Below are 18,281 nucleotides of genomic sequence, written 5' to 3' on the forward strand. Positions count from 1 at the left end.
AGCACCCCCGCAAACACTATCTCACATCACAACAACCATACCACCCGCAACCATCTCAGCTGTCTGCTACTAAACACCCGGTCCCTACTCAAACATGCCATAGAACTCTGGGACCTCATCACATCACACTCACCCGACATCGTCTTCCTCACAGAAACCTGGACAAACCTCACATCTGAGCCAGACATAGCCACAGCCACCCCGGAGGGCTACAAACTCCAACGCAAAGACCGCCTTAACAAACCAGGAGGCGGCATCGCCATCCTTCACAGAGACACCATCAAGGTCACCACCAACACCCTCGACACCCTCAACAACGCAGAACACATGCACTTCCTCATCCACATCAACAACACCACCACCCTCAGAGACACACTCATATACAGACCCCCGGGACCACGCCCCCCCTTCTGTGACACCATCGCTGACACCATCAGCACGCACGGTCTCACCTCCACAGACTATATACTCCTCAGTGACTTCAACTTCCACCTAGAAAACCCTCACGACCACAACTCCTCCTCCCTCCTGGACAACCTCACCAACCTGGGACTCAAACAACTGGTCACAGCCCCCACCCACTCGGCTGGACACACACTCGACTCAATTTTCACCTCAAGCCAACACGTCACCTACACCCACACGACCAAACTCCAATGGATGGACCACCATTGCGTCCACTTCTCCTACAACAAACCACCCACACACCACCACCAACACACCACCCCCTACCGCATGTGGGACAAGATCCCCACAGAGCGCCTGAACTCCCAACTGACACAAACCCCGACACCACCGACCCCAACACCGCCGCACACAACCTCAACAAATGGATCACCACCTGTGCCGACGCTCTCGCGCCCCTCAGAAAAAACATCAACACCCGCAATATCAAGAGCGCCCCATGGTTCACCACTGAACTCCACGTGTCCAAACGCAAATGCTGCAAAGCAGAGAAAACTTGGAGACAAGAACCCTCCAACACAAACTTCTCCGCCCTCAAAACCACCACACGCACCCACCACCAACTCATACGCACCACCAAAAGAGCACACTACAAGGAACGTATTGACAACAACTCCCAAAGCAGCAAAGAACTCTTTACCATCATCAAAGAGCTCTCCAAACCCAAAGCCAGCAACGAGACCCCACGCACACACAAACCCTCTGCAACTCCCTCTCAAATCACTTCCACCGCAAAATCCTGGACATACACAACAGCTTCATACCACACACAACCTCCACACGCAACCTCCACCCACCCAACACAAACACACCACACACCCCCCAACCTACTCACCACCTGGGCCCCCACCACCAACGAAGAAACTGAAATGACAATGAACTCCATCCACTCTGGCTCCCCCTCCGACCCATGCCCCCACCGAATATACGACAAGGCCAGCCCCACCATTGCCCCCATACTCCGAGCCATTATCAACAGCTCATTCGAAACCGCCACCTTCCCAGACCCCTGGAAGCACGCGGAAGTCACTGCGCTCCTAAAAAAAACCAAAGCCGACCCAGACGACCTCTCCAACTACCACCCCATCTCACTCCTCCCTTTCCCAGCCAAGGTCACGGAAAAACTAGTCAACTTCCGCCTATCTCACTTCCACGAGGCAAACCACACACTCGACCCCTCCCAATCTGGGTTCCGCAAGAACCACAGCACGGAAACCGCTCTCATCGCATGCACCGACGAAATCAGATCCAGAGTCGACATGGGCGAGACCGTAGTACTCATACTCCTGGACCTCTCCGCAGCCTTTGACACTGTCTGCCACCACACACTACACACACGACTTCACGAAGCCGGGATCCGCCACAAAGCCCTGGACTTGCTCACCTCCTTCCTCACCGACAGAACCCAAAAAGTCAGTCTCCCACCCTTCCAATCCTCTGCCACCAAAATCACAAAGTCCCACAAGGCTCCTCCCTCAGCCCCACACTCTTTAACATCTACATGGCCCCACTAGCCAACATCCTCAAACCCCACGGCACCACCATCCTCTCCTACGCTGATTACACACAACTCATCTTCTCCCTCACCCGCAACCCCGCCACCGCCAAAACCAACCTACACGCTGCACTCCTTGACACTGCTGCCTGGATGACAGCCAACCACCTTAAACTCAACTCCAACAAAACCCAAATAATAATTTTTGGCCCACACAAAAACACTTGGGACCCCTCTTGGTGGCCCACCACATTAGGCCCCGCACCCACCCCCGCAAACCACGCACGCAACCTCAGCATCATCCTGGACCCCTCCCTCTCTATGGCCCAACAAATCAACGCCCTCATCTCCTCATGTTTTAACACACTCCGCACATTGAAAAAAACTTTCAAATGGATCCCCACAGAGACCAGAAAGACAGTCACCCACGCACTCATCAGCAGCAGGCTTGACTACGGCACCACACTAAAACTCAAGCGCAAACTACAGCGAATCCAGAACTCAGCAGCACGACTCATCCTCGACCTCCCCCGCCATGAACACATCTCACCACACCTCAAATCCCTCCACTGGCTCCCCATAGACAAAAGGATTACCTTTAAGATCCTCATCCACACACACAAATCCCTCCACAACACTGGCCCAACCTACCTTAACGAAAGAGTGACCTTCCACACTCCCACACGCCACCTCTGCTCCGCCGACTTATCTCTCGCCACAGTTCCTCGCATCAAACACACCACCACTGGAGGCAGATCTTTCTCCTATCTGGCCCCCAAAGCCTGGAACTCCCTCCCCACCCACCTCCGCAAGATTCAGGACCTCCTACTCTTCAGGAAGAGCCTTAAAACCTGGCTTTTCGAACAGTGATCTCCCCTCCCCCACCGGCGCCTTGAGACCCTCACGGGTGAGTAGCGCGCTCTATAAGTCTCTTTGATTGATTGATTGACATAGATCAGAAAGTAAAGTAGGTCCCCAGCTTCTTGATAGGGACAACAACGGGAGACTCCCAAAGTGAAAGCGTGCATACAAGCCCTTCCCCAGTAGATCAGGTATGAGATCTAAGTGCGGTTCATACTAGGGGTACCACTTAAAGTCAATAAATAAATTGGTCAGCCAACCATATGATTTACAACAGATGGAATTGTTTCTTACATAGGACCAATAACCTGTTTTCAGAATAGTTTTATGAGATTTTTCCAAATTATGTGGGTTCTGCCAGAAATTTACCAATCCCAGGGTACGAAACCAGTTTGACACATGTTTAACCCATGGGATAGTAGCCACATTTGGCCTCCTTAATAAGTCAAGGAGGGAATCTCTGCACACAGAAAGTTCCGGAACAGTCCAAATCCTCACCCAGAAAAGCAAGGGTCTTAGAGCTATCAAATCAGCTATACTATTAAATCCAAGGTCCAAAAATATTGGGATCAAGGGTGTGCTACAAGGGCATGCTGTTAAAGCCCTGGCAAAATTATTTTCTCCCACGGATAATCTTTTGCTCTCTAAACCCCCCCACAATTCGGCACCGTAAGTGGCCGCACCCTGCGCCTTTGCCAGATAGATTTTGATAGCTGGAGATACAGCTTTAGATATGGAGCTTTTATAAAAACACAGGATAGCGGCCACTCTATGATGAAGGAGCCCCACACTTTTGCTAATCTGGTCCTCCCAGTGTAGATTGCTTGATATCCTCACACCCAGGTAATCTATAGTTCTAACCCTCCTTAGGAGAATCCCATCCAATTTAATGGTGCATCTCCTACAAGGACCAGGGCTGAACACCATTAATTTAGTTTTGTTAACATTCAACTCTAAACCGTACTCCGTACAGAAAGATTTAAATCTGTCAACAAGGACTTGGAGGCCCATGGGGGTCTTGGAAATGAGACGGGAATCATAAGCAAAGAGTAATATAGGGATCTTCTGCACATTCAATGTGGGAGCATCATTTGGGCAAGAGGACAGAGTTTGTACCACCTCATTAATAAATAGGGAAAATAGGATAGGGGCCAGAACACAACACTGACGGACTCCCCTCTGAATTGGATTTTTTTCTGTCAGCTCTCCTTGATCACCCCATCTCACTTGCGCATATGTGTTTTCATGCAACCGTTGTAAAAGAAGGACTATATTTGTTGGAAAACCCAACCAGCAGATCTAAGGTCCACAAAAACAACATATAGATATTGCTTAGCAAGGACCACATATTTCCAATATAAAAGTACCAGCCTAAAATCCTGATCTATCGTGCTGGTTTTAGGACAGAAGCCCGTCTGTAATGAGGAAAGGACCTGATGATCTTGCACCCAATTTGTTAACACAGCTGTTTAGCGAAAATTTTCTGAAGAATATCAATAAGGCTAATGGGTCTATAGTTGGCTGGAGAGTTTGCATTACCCTTTTTATAAATAGGAATTATTTCAGCTCCTTTCCAGTTACTCTGGATTGCACCACCAGTGGCAATTTTATTTGAGATCAAATTTATATACCAGGACTAAATGATTAATTCAGGTTTATTTAAATCTCCCGGTATCTTGTCCGGGCCAAGTGCTTCACCTGATTTTAGAGAGTTAATTGCAGCTGTAGTTTCCTCTAAAGAGAAAAAAATGGAGCCCTCAGAGGTATAGATATCCAGGCTAAGTAAGTCTGAGCGATCACTCGGACTGGCCAACAGTGGGAAAGCTGAGTCGCAAATTTGAGAATTAAAAGTTGGAAAATTACAGGGGGCAACATAGAATTGGGTGAAATGATCCACCCAGCTCTCAGGTTGTATATGATTCCTGATATTCCTCCTGCCCCCTCTTTGTCCTTTGGACAATAACTCCCAAAACATCATATCGTTGTTAATTTTGGTTGCGGCAAGCAAGCCCTGCCAGATGGAGTCTTCCCATTACTTTTTTACTTGCATTAGGACCTTCTTATATATGCATCTAGCTGATTGAATCTCCACTTGGGAGCCAATCATGATAGCAGATTTTAATGCAGACTTAGCCTTAGCACAGTCCTCATTAAACCATTAAATTTTGTTCGTATTGACATCGAAGGGTTTGGAGAAAGACTTTTTATAAAAAAAACTCTGCAGTTTCTTCAACATCTCTTCATGAATACTAAGAATGGGAATTTATCAACTTCATCTTCCTCATAGACTGCCATCTCATCAATAAACAATTTGTAAATCCCGTTTATCATATAGGGATTGGACAAGACCTTGGGCCAGCAAACCCTTGTATAATTGTTATTCAACAGTGAGGTAGGAACCACTGTACACTGTGCTTTCAGTGATCTCCTAAATACATTCCCATTTAAAGTAAGAAGCAAGGGATTATGATCACTCTCACACCTATCTTTTAATGAAGGCCACAACCTAACATCTGCCAGAAAATAATCAATTACACTAGTGGACATACATCGTTTGAATGCAGGTGCTGTATTTAAGTCAGAAGGCATACGACCATTGCAGCATAAGCATTAAGAGGCCAACTGGGAGGCCACACAAGAACGAATACACTGACGATTTTTTGTTAACTGTGTGAATCCCCAGATTTCGTCTTCTTCATCCGTTAGCCCATTGTTCAAAATGGAAGGTTCAAAGGTGCAATTCAAATCACCTGCTATTATTAAAAAGACCGAGGGGTGCAAGGAATCCAAGAATTCTGACAGTTGAACTAAAGTTTGAGACTCAGATCCCTGAGGGACAGATCGAGCATAAACATTGATTAAAATGATCTTAAAATCCCTATGGTATGTAAGTTGTACTCCCATTAGATCCACTGAATCTATTTTTAATAACAGATGGTCACATTGCAATTTCTTATTTAACAGCACCAATAAACCCCCTTTAGCACGGCCTAGGCCCTTCTCCGGTGGTGGGGCGGGGTGCTATAAGAAAAAAACCCATCTATGTAAATTTGCTCCTCGGCCCAAGTCTCCTGAAAGAGACAGACATTCAGGTTACTAATATAAGTAAACCACGCTTGGTTCCCCCAACTTCCTATTAAGACCAGCTAAATTCCATGTCATTATTGATACCTCAGAATTGACTATATCGACTCCAGGAATGGGGCGAAACCTCCCCTTCAGACGCTTATCCCCATTGGTAGCCCCTGGGTGCACTTCCTGATCAGTGTTTAGTCAATCGATAACTGGCAGTGTATGAGAGGTTTTGGGTACCACAAGTGGTTCACATTCTGGGACAGAGACTGATTTCTTAGAGAGCGCAATTGGGCGGGTACAAGGGGGATTTAGAGCAAGGATAATATCAGCCCCTCTCTTATCCCATAAGTGATGTGTGCGTGCTGCAAAATCCATAAGTTGGTCCGCCAATAACCTATCAGCAAAACAGACAGAAATAAAATCAAAGTTTGACCCCAAGTGGCTGCATCTAACCACCTCAAGAATGTCAGAGCGAATAAATATGATATGGTACACTGTTCCGAAATCAAGAAAAAAGGAAAGAGAAAGAGTCCTGATAATCAGGAGCAATAGTCCTCACACACCGTATTTGGTGTCATGCTTCATCATCGGACAGCTCCTCGTCAGACCGGCGCTGCAATGTCTGACGGGCACCCCCCGAGGGGGGGCTCTTTGCCAGAGATCTTTTTGAATATACTCGATGATGCCGCGGAGCCAAATATGGGTCCGAGAGAGGAAAAAATGTACAGAAATAAGTAAAATTGGCTCAGATCCCTCACTCAATAGTTTATTATTTGCTGTTGGGAAATGGTCAAGATTAAAAGGAAATCAAGGGAGTGAAACTAGAGACAATGCTCGGACACTCACACAAAAACAATCAAAATTTTAAGGAGGACGGAGAAGATCCAACACTCCTTAGTATGCGGTCGACATGTTTCGCGTCGTTATTGGTCCAACAGGATCCCGTGACGCTTCTTCAGGACCTACTAAATCAAAGATTTTCTCAAAAAAACAAAACAAAATACCTACACTCCTGCTGACTAATGCTCACAGTCAGGGCGTCATCAGTCATTTACTAGGACTAAACCGGACTGGTTTTCCTTTCCTATCAGTCGCCCTAAATATGGGGAAAAGGCTGAGATTAGCTCTGGGTATCATCGCTCCATCAGTATTTAAGAGTGACGAGTTCAAGTTAATGTAAAAAGGGGTGACAAACTGTGCAACACTCAGTGATCAAGTGGTTGAAAGCACGCCATGCTGGTAACATATAAAGGGGCTTACCATCTCCACTAAAGAATAGGCTCCATGGGATCACGCTGGCCCATCGCCCGGTACACAGAAAATCTGGTAGTAAGAAAACATATACCAAAAGGGACACCATATTGTAGTTATACAGTCATCTTTAAAGTCCTAAGCAAAGTGACTGGGGATGAGTCAACCGTGGTCAGGAAATGAGGGACAGACAGTAGAAATAAAATATATAAAGTTTGTATATATCTCTCCAAGTCTACACAGACACACCATAGAAGCAGCCAGATGACGTAGTCATCAATTAAACAGAAATAATAATGATCATCCTCAATGTCAAGTATATGGTAGAGTGATCCATAGAGATAGCACGTTCAGGCAGTTCAATTGAGCAGAGAGATACTACTTTCAAAAAAGTCACAAAAGGTGACCAGGGTCAAAAGTTGGATGGCACATGAGGGGGATAAAAATAGAGGGGCCATCGTGTCCCATATATAATCCTACCCTTTGTATCACATCTCAATCAGTCAAGATAATAAAAGAGTTGAGCTGAAGGCATATGCTCAGTTTAACCCACGGGCGTATCATTAAGTCCAAAGTACGAGGTCCCTCTGTAAAGAATGCATTCATCTTGAAGCATTCAAAAGAATCGCCGTAACAAATCTCGGCACGAGTTAAAAAGGGGGAAAGTGGTATAGGCACTTACTTTCGTGGTTGCCGGCGTCGGTAGCAGCACCTACCCGGGGGCCGCGTTCCCGAATATGAGCGGGAACGGGAGCCCGCCGGTATAGATACAGCGCGCACTGAGCGCGTGTGCATCAATTAAGTAATTAGTTTCTCAGCAACTCCATCGCGAGTCGCGAGCCATTAAAGAAATGAAAAAAGGACTCAAGAAAACGGGACGTGTAGAGTGCACTCTTATGTGGCGGCCATCTTAAGATGGTGTTTTGGTCACTAAAAATCGAGAAATAACTCAGTCTTAACTCACAGACAATGCCAGAGCCCTATGAAAGACTATGATAGCCTTATAAATATCAAGGACCCAGGATGGTAAAGTCCAGTCCCTTCTAGTAAGGGTAAAAACAGGTAAAAAGAAAAAAAGAAAAACATTATGTCGTGGATGGAGTAACCATCAAGCAGAAACTTCTGCAGTCATCTTAAGGGAGACAAAAAATGGTCAAGGAACCAGTGGCTGCCTATTTGGAGAGGTGGAACCAGGGAATATCATCATTTAATCCCTGGCGGTGGGTATTGAGTCTGTATACCCAGCGTTGTTCAAGTTCAAATAATGGGCGAGTGCCTGACAAGTCACAGGTCTGTAATACCACCCACCGCATGTCATCTGGTGTATGGTTGAGTTCAATAAAATGTATACTAAGTTTAGTAGTAGTGCGTCCACACCGGATATTGCTACGGTGTTCATTTATCCTGATCTTCACAGGTCGTGTGGTCATCCCTACGTATCTTAGATTACAAGGACAAGTGATCAGGTAAACACAATTACGGGTGTTGCAGTTAGTATGTCTCATCAAATGCCAAGTAAGGAAGGGTTCTAGTTGTAAGGTGTCTGTATGTTTAGTAAGTGAGCAGACGTTGCAGTTTCCACATGGGAAGTGACCCTTCACTGGGAGGAGATCCCATAGGGATCTTTGTCTGGTCGGGATGATAGTGGGTCTTGGTCGGGTATGTACCAACATGTCTTTTATGTTCGAGGTCCTCTTAAACGCAAACACGGGCTTGGGAATGTTTACACCACCACTGCAGAGGACCGACCATCTCTTGTTGATTATCTTCTTAACTGTGTTAGAAAGTGGTGTAAATGTCGATACACAGGTAAGTTTGTTGTCCGTGGATGTAGGGGTTAGCTGTAATAGTGAATCTCTATCACTATACTTGGCTCGTTTGTAAGCTGTATTAATGACTCTATCCGGGTAATGGCGGTCATGTAGTTTAACCTGTAGATCAGCGGCTTGGGTATTGAATAGCCGCAAATCACTACAGTTCCGTCGGAGGTGTAAAAACTGCCCGAAAGGTTAGTTTTCTCTTAGTGCCTTAGGATGGTGGCTGTCGTATAACAGTAAGCTGTTCCGATCAGTAGTTTTGTGAAAGGTGCGGGTCTTCAATTGACCTTCCTCAATGCTGATTAGCAAGTGTAGGAAAGGGACCTCAGTGGTAGATACAAAGGAGGTGAAATTGAGGAAGGGGTCCAGAGCGAATAACCACATAGATAGTACTATCTTTGCTTCTTGAGCCTGGACACTGGTCATACTGTGGGACATCAATATTGGGTTTAGAAGATTTGGTGGGGGGTCCAAGGGAGCTAACCACTCCACCAAAAACTTGGAGGGTGGCGTCCCCCTGGGCCCACTATCGAAAGCATCTGGCCAAGCAGCAATATGAGTGTCCCCCAGGGACTCCTGATGTTAGAGGATCTATTATGTTTCCGCCATGCCCTTACGGGTTCTAACTGATTACCCTCTGCACAGAGTATAGGCGGATTATATAGAGTGGGGTTCATAACTATCTCTGTGGGAGGGGTATCTGCTTCTGATACTAACTTGGACACAGCTGTACTCCCACCCCCTCTTACCTCCCCCTTGGGCGACTGGCATCTGCAACCACACTTCTGCATCAATTTCTCCTTCATTATCCCCGTTAATGATAAAACCAAAGTCTTAACTTTGTCCACCTTCTGAAGGACAAGGGCTAAATTAACACCCTTGTCAAGCATTTGCAGGCCATCAGAAACAGAGGAGATATTAATCGGTGTGTTATTATCAGTAACAACTCTGGGCACAGTATATGTTGTACAAACAGGGGGGTCTCCTTCCTTCCTCCGCCAGTAGCCCAAACTGATTTATACAGGGGATGTTAGGAACCACCCTAAACACTGGGCTAAGCAGGGGAGGGAAGACCACAGTGCCCATAGATGAGACATCCCTCTGACTTAACGGAACACCCAAAGCACTACAAGATATTGCAGACGATGAATACAAGGGTTTTTCCCTGGGAGCATGAGAATCCACACTTGTAGTGGTCTCCACAGGGGGGTAAGTTGATTGCATCCTCTTCCTCCTCGTAAATATTTCCTGGATTTTCCCTTCCCCGGATGTTCCACTCTTGGTTGGCGATAAATGAGAATTACTTTTTAGAATTGTGTCAACCTCTTCAAATACCAAATCAATTTCATCCAAGGAGTTATTTCCTTTTGTGGTTGCAGAGCTCACTTGGTTATTAGAGCGTTTTGTAGCTTTTTTAATACCACTCATTGAAGCTGGGACATCTACAGCTTTACGTTTCCCCATCATAAAATAATAGCAATCGGAGAATAGGGAAACCCTGTAGCTCCAAGTTAGAATTCCCCAGTACACTTACTTCTTACAGACAAAATGAAATGTACCCTGCCCGGCCTCTATCCGGCGATGACGGGCGAAGATGGGCCCGTCTTGGCCTGGTCTTCACCCGGGCATGAGCCTGGGTGCGACCCGCGTGCGTCCTGCGTGGCGGGAGAGACACGTTAGTTTGTAACACGAGGAAAGTGGAGGAGCCAGGGGGGATGAAGTCCCGGCTGGCTTCCTAACAGCAAGTCTCTTACACGTCCCGTGCGGCGGGAGAGATGCGTTAGTTTGAAGCCCCAAGGAAAGTGGAGGAGCCTGGGGGATGAAGTCCCACCACGGGCTGGCTTCCCAACAGCAAGGGGGTGATTCTGATTCTGGCGGGCGGCGGAGGCCGCCCGCCAGAATTCCGCCCCCATTATACCGCTCCGCAGTCAGAAGACCGCGGAGGGTATTATGAGTTTTTCCCTGGGCTGGCGGGCGGTCTCCAAAAGACCGCCCGCCAGCCCAGGGAAAAACTCCCTTCCCACGAGGATGCCGGCTCGTAATCGAGCCGGCGGAGTGGGAAGGTGCGACGGGTGCAGTGGCACCCGTCGCGTATTTCAGTGTCTGCAAGGCAGACACTGAAATACTTTGCGGGGCCCTCTTACGGGGGCCCCTGCCGTGCCCATGCCATTGGCATGGGCACGGCAGGGGCCCCCAGGGGCCCCGCGACCCCCCCTACCGCCATCCTGTTCATGGCGGCTTTCCCGCCATGAACAGGATGGCGGTAGGGGGGGTCAGAATCCTCATGGCTGCGGAGCGCGCTCCGCAGCCATGGAGGATTCAAACGAGCAGCGGAAAGTCAGCGGGAGACCGCTGACTTTCCGCTTCTGACCGCGGCTGAACCGCCGCGGTCAGAATGCTCGTTGGAGCACCGCCAGCCTGTTGGCGGTGCTCCCGTGGTCAGAATGACCCCCCAACAAGTCTCTTACGCGTCCCGCGTGGCGGGAGAGATGCGTTATTTTTCAGCCCCGAGGAAAGTGGAGATTCTATATAATAATATCATCCAACCATGCAAGTCATGGTGCCTTAATGATGGGTGCTCTGGAGATGGAGAGCTATTGTAATATAAGCCCATATGTACGAAAGGATTTAGCATTTCTTAACGGTGTAAATCGCTATTTCGGGCTGTTAAATGCAAAACTACCTTTCGTTATGTACAAAGGCATATGCGGCGTCTCAAAATTAGATTTTTACCCATTAGAAATCGCATTTTGCTATTCTCAAAATAGGAAATCACAAATAGGGATTTCCTATTTGTGAATCAGAAACCACATGTACATATCATTTCCTAATTGTGCAAAGAGCATTTATGAAATGCTATTACCATTCACCTGGATCTGATGGTAACCAGGCGCACACAGCAAAAAGGAACCCAAAGTGCATCAGGATCATTCCCAATGGTCGCTTTGGATATATATAATATATATATCGTTTTGAGGGTTTAGGGTGGGTGCTGGTTTTTGGTTGGCACGGATATATTAACTGTTTTGGGTGGGTATAAAAAAGATATACTTGCGTGGTACTGGCATGCATGGTTCTGTCATACAATAATATAAAAGACACCATTCGGCAAGCAAAGCAGCATCCTGCATCAAATCTAATATTGCTGAAGAGTTCCTTGGTGTGTTTGGCACTTGCTTCAATGCGGTTTGTCAGGGCATCTTTTTTGCGTCTTTGAGTCACTGGTGGAATTTGTGTAGGGCAGACTTGAAAGTGGTTCGCGCTGTGGTATCTCTGTTGGTGCACCATCTTCTCTCAAGTTGTCTGCAGCTGTGTTTCATTGTCTTGAGCTTTGTCATGTATCAGCTGGCTTACTTGATGGCTCTATGGGTCCTAGCTTGTTTGATGGGGGTGACTTGGTCGGCGGTGTTGGTGATCCAGGTGGTGAAGTTCTGGACTACTTGTTCCAGGTTGGTTGTTGGGTCGAGCTGGGTGTTGTTGAAGGCGTCCATCCATTGGGTCTGTGTTACTTTGTTCCAGCTGCAGAAAGGCGTGTTGGGGAGAGCTGGTGGCAGTGCATGGTGATACTGCGATGGTGTAGTCAAGAATGGAGTGGGTGAGTACTGTGGCATGACTGTATTTGACCTTGTCGCTGCCCTGAAATACGGATCCAGTGTGTGTCCTCTTTTGTTTGTGGGATCGGTGACCAGCTCGGTTTGGCTGATGTTGCTAATGCGTTCCAGGAGGTTGACAGAGTTAGGCCCATATAAATTATTTTTTAGCATTGTATTTTGTAAGTTTGTGCCACTTTTGCTTCAAAAAATGACACAGGGGAGGAGGAGGGGTTGAGTCAGGCTTCTGTGATGAAAATTATGTCAGAAATGAGGGTGGTGATGATGTCCAAGAATTTGAATGCATGTTTGTAGAGAGATCGTGCGTTGAGCAGGAGACATCCAAGAGGTTCAGGGGGGTTGCAGTCGGCGAAATGGGAGTGACGTGGGTATCTGTGATATCTCTGAAGGCGGGAGGTCCTGAGTTGCTGGGGAAGAGACAGCAGTGGCAGGTGAATGTCCCAACTGTTGCATGAGGAGAAGCAAGGCAGCAGTTGTTGCGGCGTCCATGGCCCAGCGTTTGAAGTTCAACAGTGGAGAACCTGTGGGTGGTCAGAGTTCCTGGCACTGGGCATGGTTCAGGCATGGTGGAGCACGGACAGGCTTGCTTTTTGCTTGCCTTTGTCACCTGACCTTTTAACCTACACCAATATTATTCTCAGCAGCACCCCCTGCAAATGTCAAGAGGGGGTGGGGGGCAGGGACTAGGATGGGAACGGGACAAAAAAACAATTTTTAAACGCTTTCCGTTTCCTCGCCGCCACCTCCTGCTGCCTCACTCCTCTGCTCTTCTGGTGACCCAGCATTCCCTGGGGCACCAACACAGGCTCCCCAGCAATCCTGGTGCTGCTCTCATGGTAAACCTAGCAGGAGAGCATCATCAGGATTGGCCTGACCAGCTTGGTTTGCTGCTCAGACACTGCATGAGAGTCTGTGCAGTTTCTCCAACCTGGCTGTGCAACACAGCTGGGTTGGTAAAACCTGAGCGCTCATGTGTGTTTAGCTAGCCAAAGATGGCCGACCAAACATACATGCGAACTTAGGTGCACTCCCTCCTCGTCCACCTCCTCCACCCTCCCATGGCTCAGCCCCGCCCTTCCTTCATTTTTTTAACTCGAGGTTGGCAATTCCTCACACAAGTTTCTAACAAAATCAATGTTTTATTTCTGCATTACGATTAAAACAGGCTGTTATTCCAAATCCAAGGAGTATATATAAAGTACTGTGCTGCTTTGTTTTGTTCTCTTTTCCTCACATATTTGTCTCCAGTATAACTGTATCAAGAAGCAAACAAAGGTGGTGAGCTTATCAGCCGGATAGGCAAGGGATTTGGTTGTAATTGATCTGTAGATGACGCAGCTCATTTTAAATATGGTGTTGGTCAGCAAGAGGGTCCAATTAAGTTCCATAAGCGCTGGGGGTGATGCGGTTATATTTCATCTGCCCTTAATAAGGCATGTGGGATGACCTTTAGTCAGACTATTGTGGAATTTGAGAGGACTTACAGGAATGTTGCTATCATACAGATGCAATACTACGAACAGGTGAATGCCAGTTTCGAAATTGTTTTCTGGGAGAAATGGTTTCACTTTCTTTAGCATGGAGAACTATCAATCAATTTATTGAGCACGCTACTCACCCAGAATGGGTCTCAAGGCACTGGGGGTGCAACTGCTCGAAGAGCCAGGTCTTGAGGCGCTTCCTGAAGGTCAGGAGATCCTGGGTCTTACTTAGGTCGGCGGGGAGGGAGTTCCAGGTTTTTGCGGCGAGTGGGAGAAGGATCTGCTGCCGGTTCTGGTACGGTGAATGCGAGGGACTGTTGCGAGGGCGAGGTTGGCAGAGCAGAGCTGGCGTGTCGGGTTGTGGAAGATGAGTCGATCGTTGAGGTAGGCCGGTCCAGTGTCGTGGAGAGCTTTGTGAGCATGGATAAGGATTTTGAAGACGATCGTTTTGTTGACGGGTAGCCAGTGGAGGCCCCTGAGGTGGGCAGAGATGTGTTCGTGGCAAGGGAGGTTGAGGATGAGATGTTCTGAGGCGTTCTGGATGCGCTGGAGTTTTTTCTGGAGCTTGGTCATTGTTCCAGCGTAGAGGTTGCCGTAGTCCAGTCTGCTGCTAACAAGGCCCTGGGTGACTGTTCTGGTTTCCACGGGAATCCACCTGAAGGTCTTGTGGAGCATTCAGAGGGTGTTGAAGCATGAGGACGTGATGGCGATGACTTGCTAGGTCATGGAGAGTGAAGAGTCTAGTATGAAGCCGAGGTTTCGTGCGTGGGTGGTGGGCGTTGGGGGCGATCCCAAAGTGGCCGGCCACCAGGAGTCATCCCATGCTGACTTGTTGGGGCCGAAGATGATGATGATCTCAGTCTTTTCGGAATTCAGCTTGAAGTGGCTTGCTGTCATCCAGCTGGCGATAGCGAGGAGTCCGGTGTGGAGGTTGTTCTTGGCGGTTGCGGGGTTTCTCGTGAGGGAGAGGATGAGCTGAGTGTTGTCTGCATAGGAGATGATGCTGAGGCCGTGGGATCGGACGATGTTGGCGAGCGGAGCCATGTAGATATTGAAGAGGGTGGGGCTGAGTGAGGACCCCTGGGGGACTCCACAGATGGTCTTGGTGGCCTTGGACCGGATCAGGGGGTGTTCTTTCGGAGAGGAAGGAGGTGAGCCAGTCCAGGGCTCTGTGGTGAATTCCGGCATTGAAGAGGCGTGTGCGAAGGGTTTGGTGACATACGGTGTCGAAGGCTGTGGAGAGGTCGAGGAGGATGAGGGCAACAGTTTCACCTTTGTCAAGCCTGGTCATGATGTCATCTGTGCAGTTGATGAGGACTCAGTGCTGTGGTTTTTGCGGAATCCAGGCTGGGAGACATCGAGTAGGCTGTTGTCCTCCAGGAAGCGGGAAAGTTGGTTGTTGACTATCTTCTCTATGACCACAATGCAGTGAAGGGGAGTAGGGAGATAGGTCAGTAGTTTTTGAGGTCTTCGGGTCGGCTTTGGGCTTTTTGAGCAAGACGTTGACTTCGGCGTGTTTCCAGCTTTCTGGGAAAATGGCGATCTCGAAGGAGTTCTTGATGATGTTCCGGAGCTGGGGAGCGATGATTTGGCGGCCTTATTGAAGATGTGGTGAGGGCAAGGGTCTGCGGGAGAGCCGGAGTGGATGGTGCTCATGGTTTTGGTGGTTTCCTCATCGTTGGTCGGGGTCCAGGCGCTCAGTACGTTGGTGCAGCGGGGTGTGATACGGTCGACCATGTGGTTGTGGTGGGGGACGGCGTTGCGAAGCTTCCACGTATGTCTGTGATCTTGCGGTGGATGAAGATGGCGAGGGAGTCACAGAGGTCTTGTGAGTGGGGAAGGTCGGTGGAGCAGGACTTGGGGTTCGTGAGTTCCTTGGTGATGTTGAATAGCTCCTTGCTGTTGTGTGCGTTGTTGTCAATCCATTCTTTGTAGAAAGATCTTTTGGTGGTCTGGATGAGCTGGTGGTGTTTGCGCATGGCTGATTTGAGGGTGGTGAAGTTGCTCTCTGATTGTTCTAGGTGCCAGGTTTTCTCAGCTTTCCGGCATTCTCGTATGGAGTCCTGAAGGTCTGCAGTGAACCAGGGAGCCTTCTTGTTGACGCGGGTGTTACTGGCTCTCTTGAGTGAAGAGAGGGTATTGGCGCAGTCGTCGAGCCACTGTTTGAGGTTGAGGGCGGCGGTGTTGGGGTTGTTGGTTTTGGGTGATAGGGATTGGGCGAGGTTGGAGATCAGTTGTTCCTTGGAGATCTTGTTCCACTTGCGGTGAGGGATCGAATGCTGTTGGTTGTGGGTGGTAGGCTTTAGGAAGGAAAAATCAACACAATGGTGGTCGGTCCAATGGAGTTCGGTGGTGTGAGTGAAGGTGATGTGGCTGCTGGAGGAGAAGATGGCGCCGAGCGTGTGCCCCGGCTGAGTGGGTTGGCGAGGTGACCAGTTGCTTGAGGCCGAGGTTGGTGAGGTTGTCCAGTAGGGCAGCGGAGTTGCAGTTGCTGGGGTTCTCCAGGTGGAAATTTAGGTCGCCGAGGAGCATGTAGTCCGAGGAGGTGAGGGCGTGGGAGCTGATCGTGTCAGCGATGGCGTTGCAGAATTGGGGGCGGAGGCCTGGTGGTCTGTAGATGAGGGTTCCTCTCAGGGTGGTGTTGGCATTGATGTGTATCTGAAAGTACAGGTGTTCTGCGGCATCCAGGGCGTCGTGGGTGTCGGTGGACATCCTGATGGAGCATCTGTGGACTATGGCGATTCCTCCTCCTGGTTTGTTGATACGGTCTCTTCGGGTGATCTTTTAGCCCTCAGGGATGGCTATGGCAATGTCTGGTTCTGATGAGGGCTTCATCCATGTTTCGATGAGGAAAGCGATGTCAGGGGAGGCTGACGTGAGTAGGTCCCAGAGCTCGATGGCGTGCTTGTGGATGGAGCGGGTGTTGAGGAGGATGCAGCTGAGATGGTTGGGGTGTCTGGCGTTGTTGTGGTGCTTGGTGGCTTGATTGCAGGTGAAGCGGCACAAACAGCAGGCGAAGGGTCAGTGGGTGTGCCTAGGGGAGGCCTAGGCGCAGGAAGTGGGCCGGCTGGGGTTGAGCGCGAGCAGCTCAGCGTTGGTGTAGTCACGTCTGGAGGCGTGGGAGGTGCGAGGGGCAGGGGGACAGGTGCTGGGCGCGCACGAGGCGTGGACAGGTGCATATGGGCTTGCCTCTGGCATACCAGCAGCACGCCCGCTGCGTGCGGCCGCACAGCAGCCACCATTAAGAAGGGGAGGTGGGACGGAGGAGCAGCTGGGAGGTGGGAGGGGGTGGCGAATGGGGGCGTGAGGGGGCGGGGCCGCAGGGGACAGGGAGCCCTGGCAGATCACGCAAAGCAGAAACGGGAAGAAAAAGGCAGAGATAGCAAAAAAGGCAAAAGCAGAAAAACTGCACACAAGCACAGAAAACAGATGGCAAGACAAACACACAAGATAACAAGACCAACACACAATACTTACATCTACAATTAGACACCAGGGATGAGGCGCAGGCAGGTGCCTGCGGGTGGTGGAGGACCTCGAATTCGCGGCAGCAGCGAGGGTGGGGTTAGGAGCACGAGGGCAGTCTGGTGGAGCTGCTCGGTGTGCAGAGTGGTTCCTGGCCTTAGGTCAGGGGTCACTGTGAGCACTGCGCAGCGACCGCCATTAAGAAGAGGAGGTGTGAGGGAGGAGCAGCTGGGAGGCGGGAGGAGGTGGCGAATGGGGGTGCGAGGGGGTTGGGGCCGCAGGGGAGGCATCGGCGGGAACGGGGAGACCGGGCAGATCAAGCAAAGCAGAAATAGGCTGAAAAAGGCAGAAACAGCAAAAAAGGCAAAAGCAGAAAAACGGCACACAAGCACAGAAAACAGATGGCAAGACAAACACACAAGATAACAAGACCAACACACGATACTTACATCTACCACTAGACACCAGGGATGAGGCGCAGGTGGGTGCCTGCGGGTGGTGCAGGGCCTCAAACTCGTGGCAGCAGCGAGGGCGGGGTTAGGAGCACAAGGGCAGTCTGGTGGAGCTGCTTGGCATGCAGAGTGGTTCCTGGCCTTAAGTCAGGTCAGGGGTCACTATGAGAACCGTGCAGCGGCCGCCATTAAGAAGGGGAGGTGGGAGGGAGGAGCAGCTGGGAGGCGGGAGGGGGTGGCGAATGGGGGTGTGCGGGGGGCAGGGATGCAGGGGACGCAGTGGCGGGAACGGGGAGACCGGGCAGATC

Source organism: Pleurodeles waltl, chromosome 9 (genome assembly GCF_031143425.1).
Source record: "Pleurodeles waltl isolate 20211129_DDA chromosome 9, aPleWal1.hap1.20221129, whole genome shotgun sequence".
Classification (NCBI taxonomy): Eukaryota; Metazoa; Chordata; class Amphibia; order Caudata; family Salamandridae; genus Pleurodeles; species Pleurodeles waltl.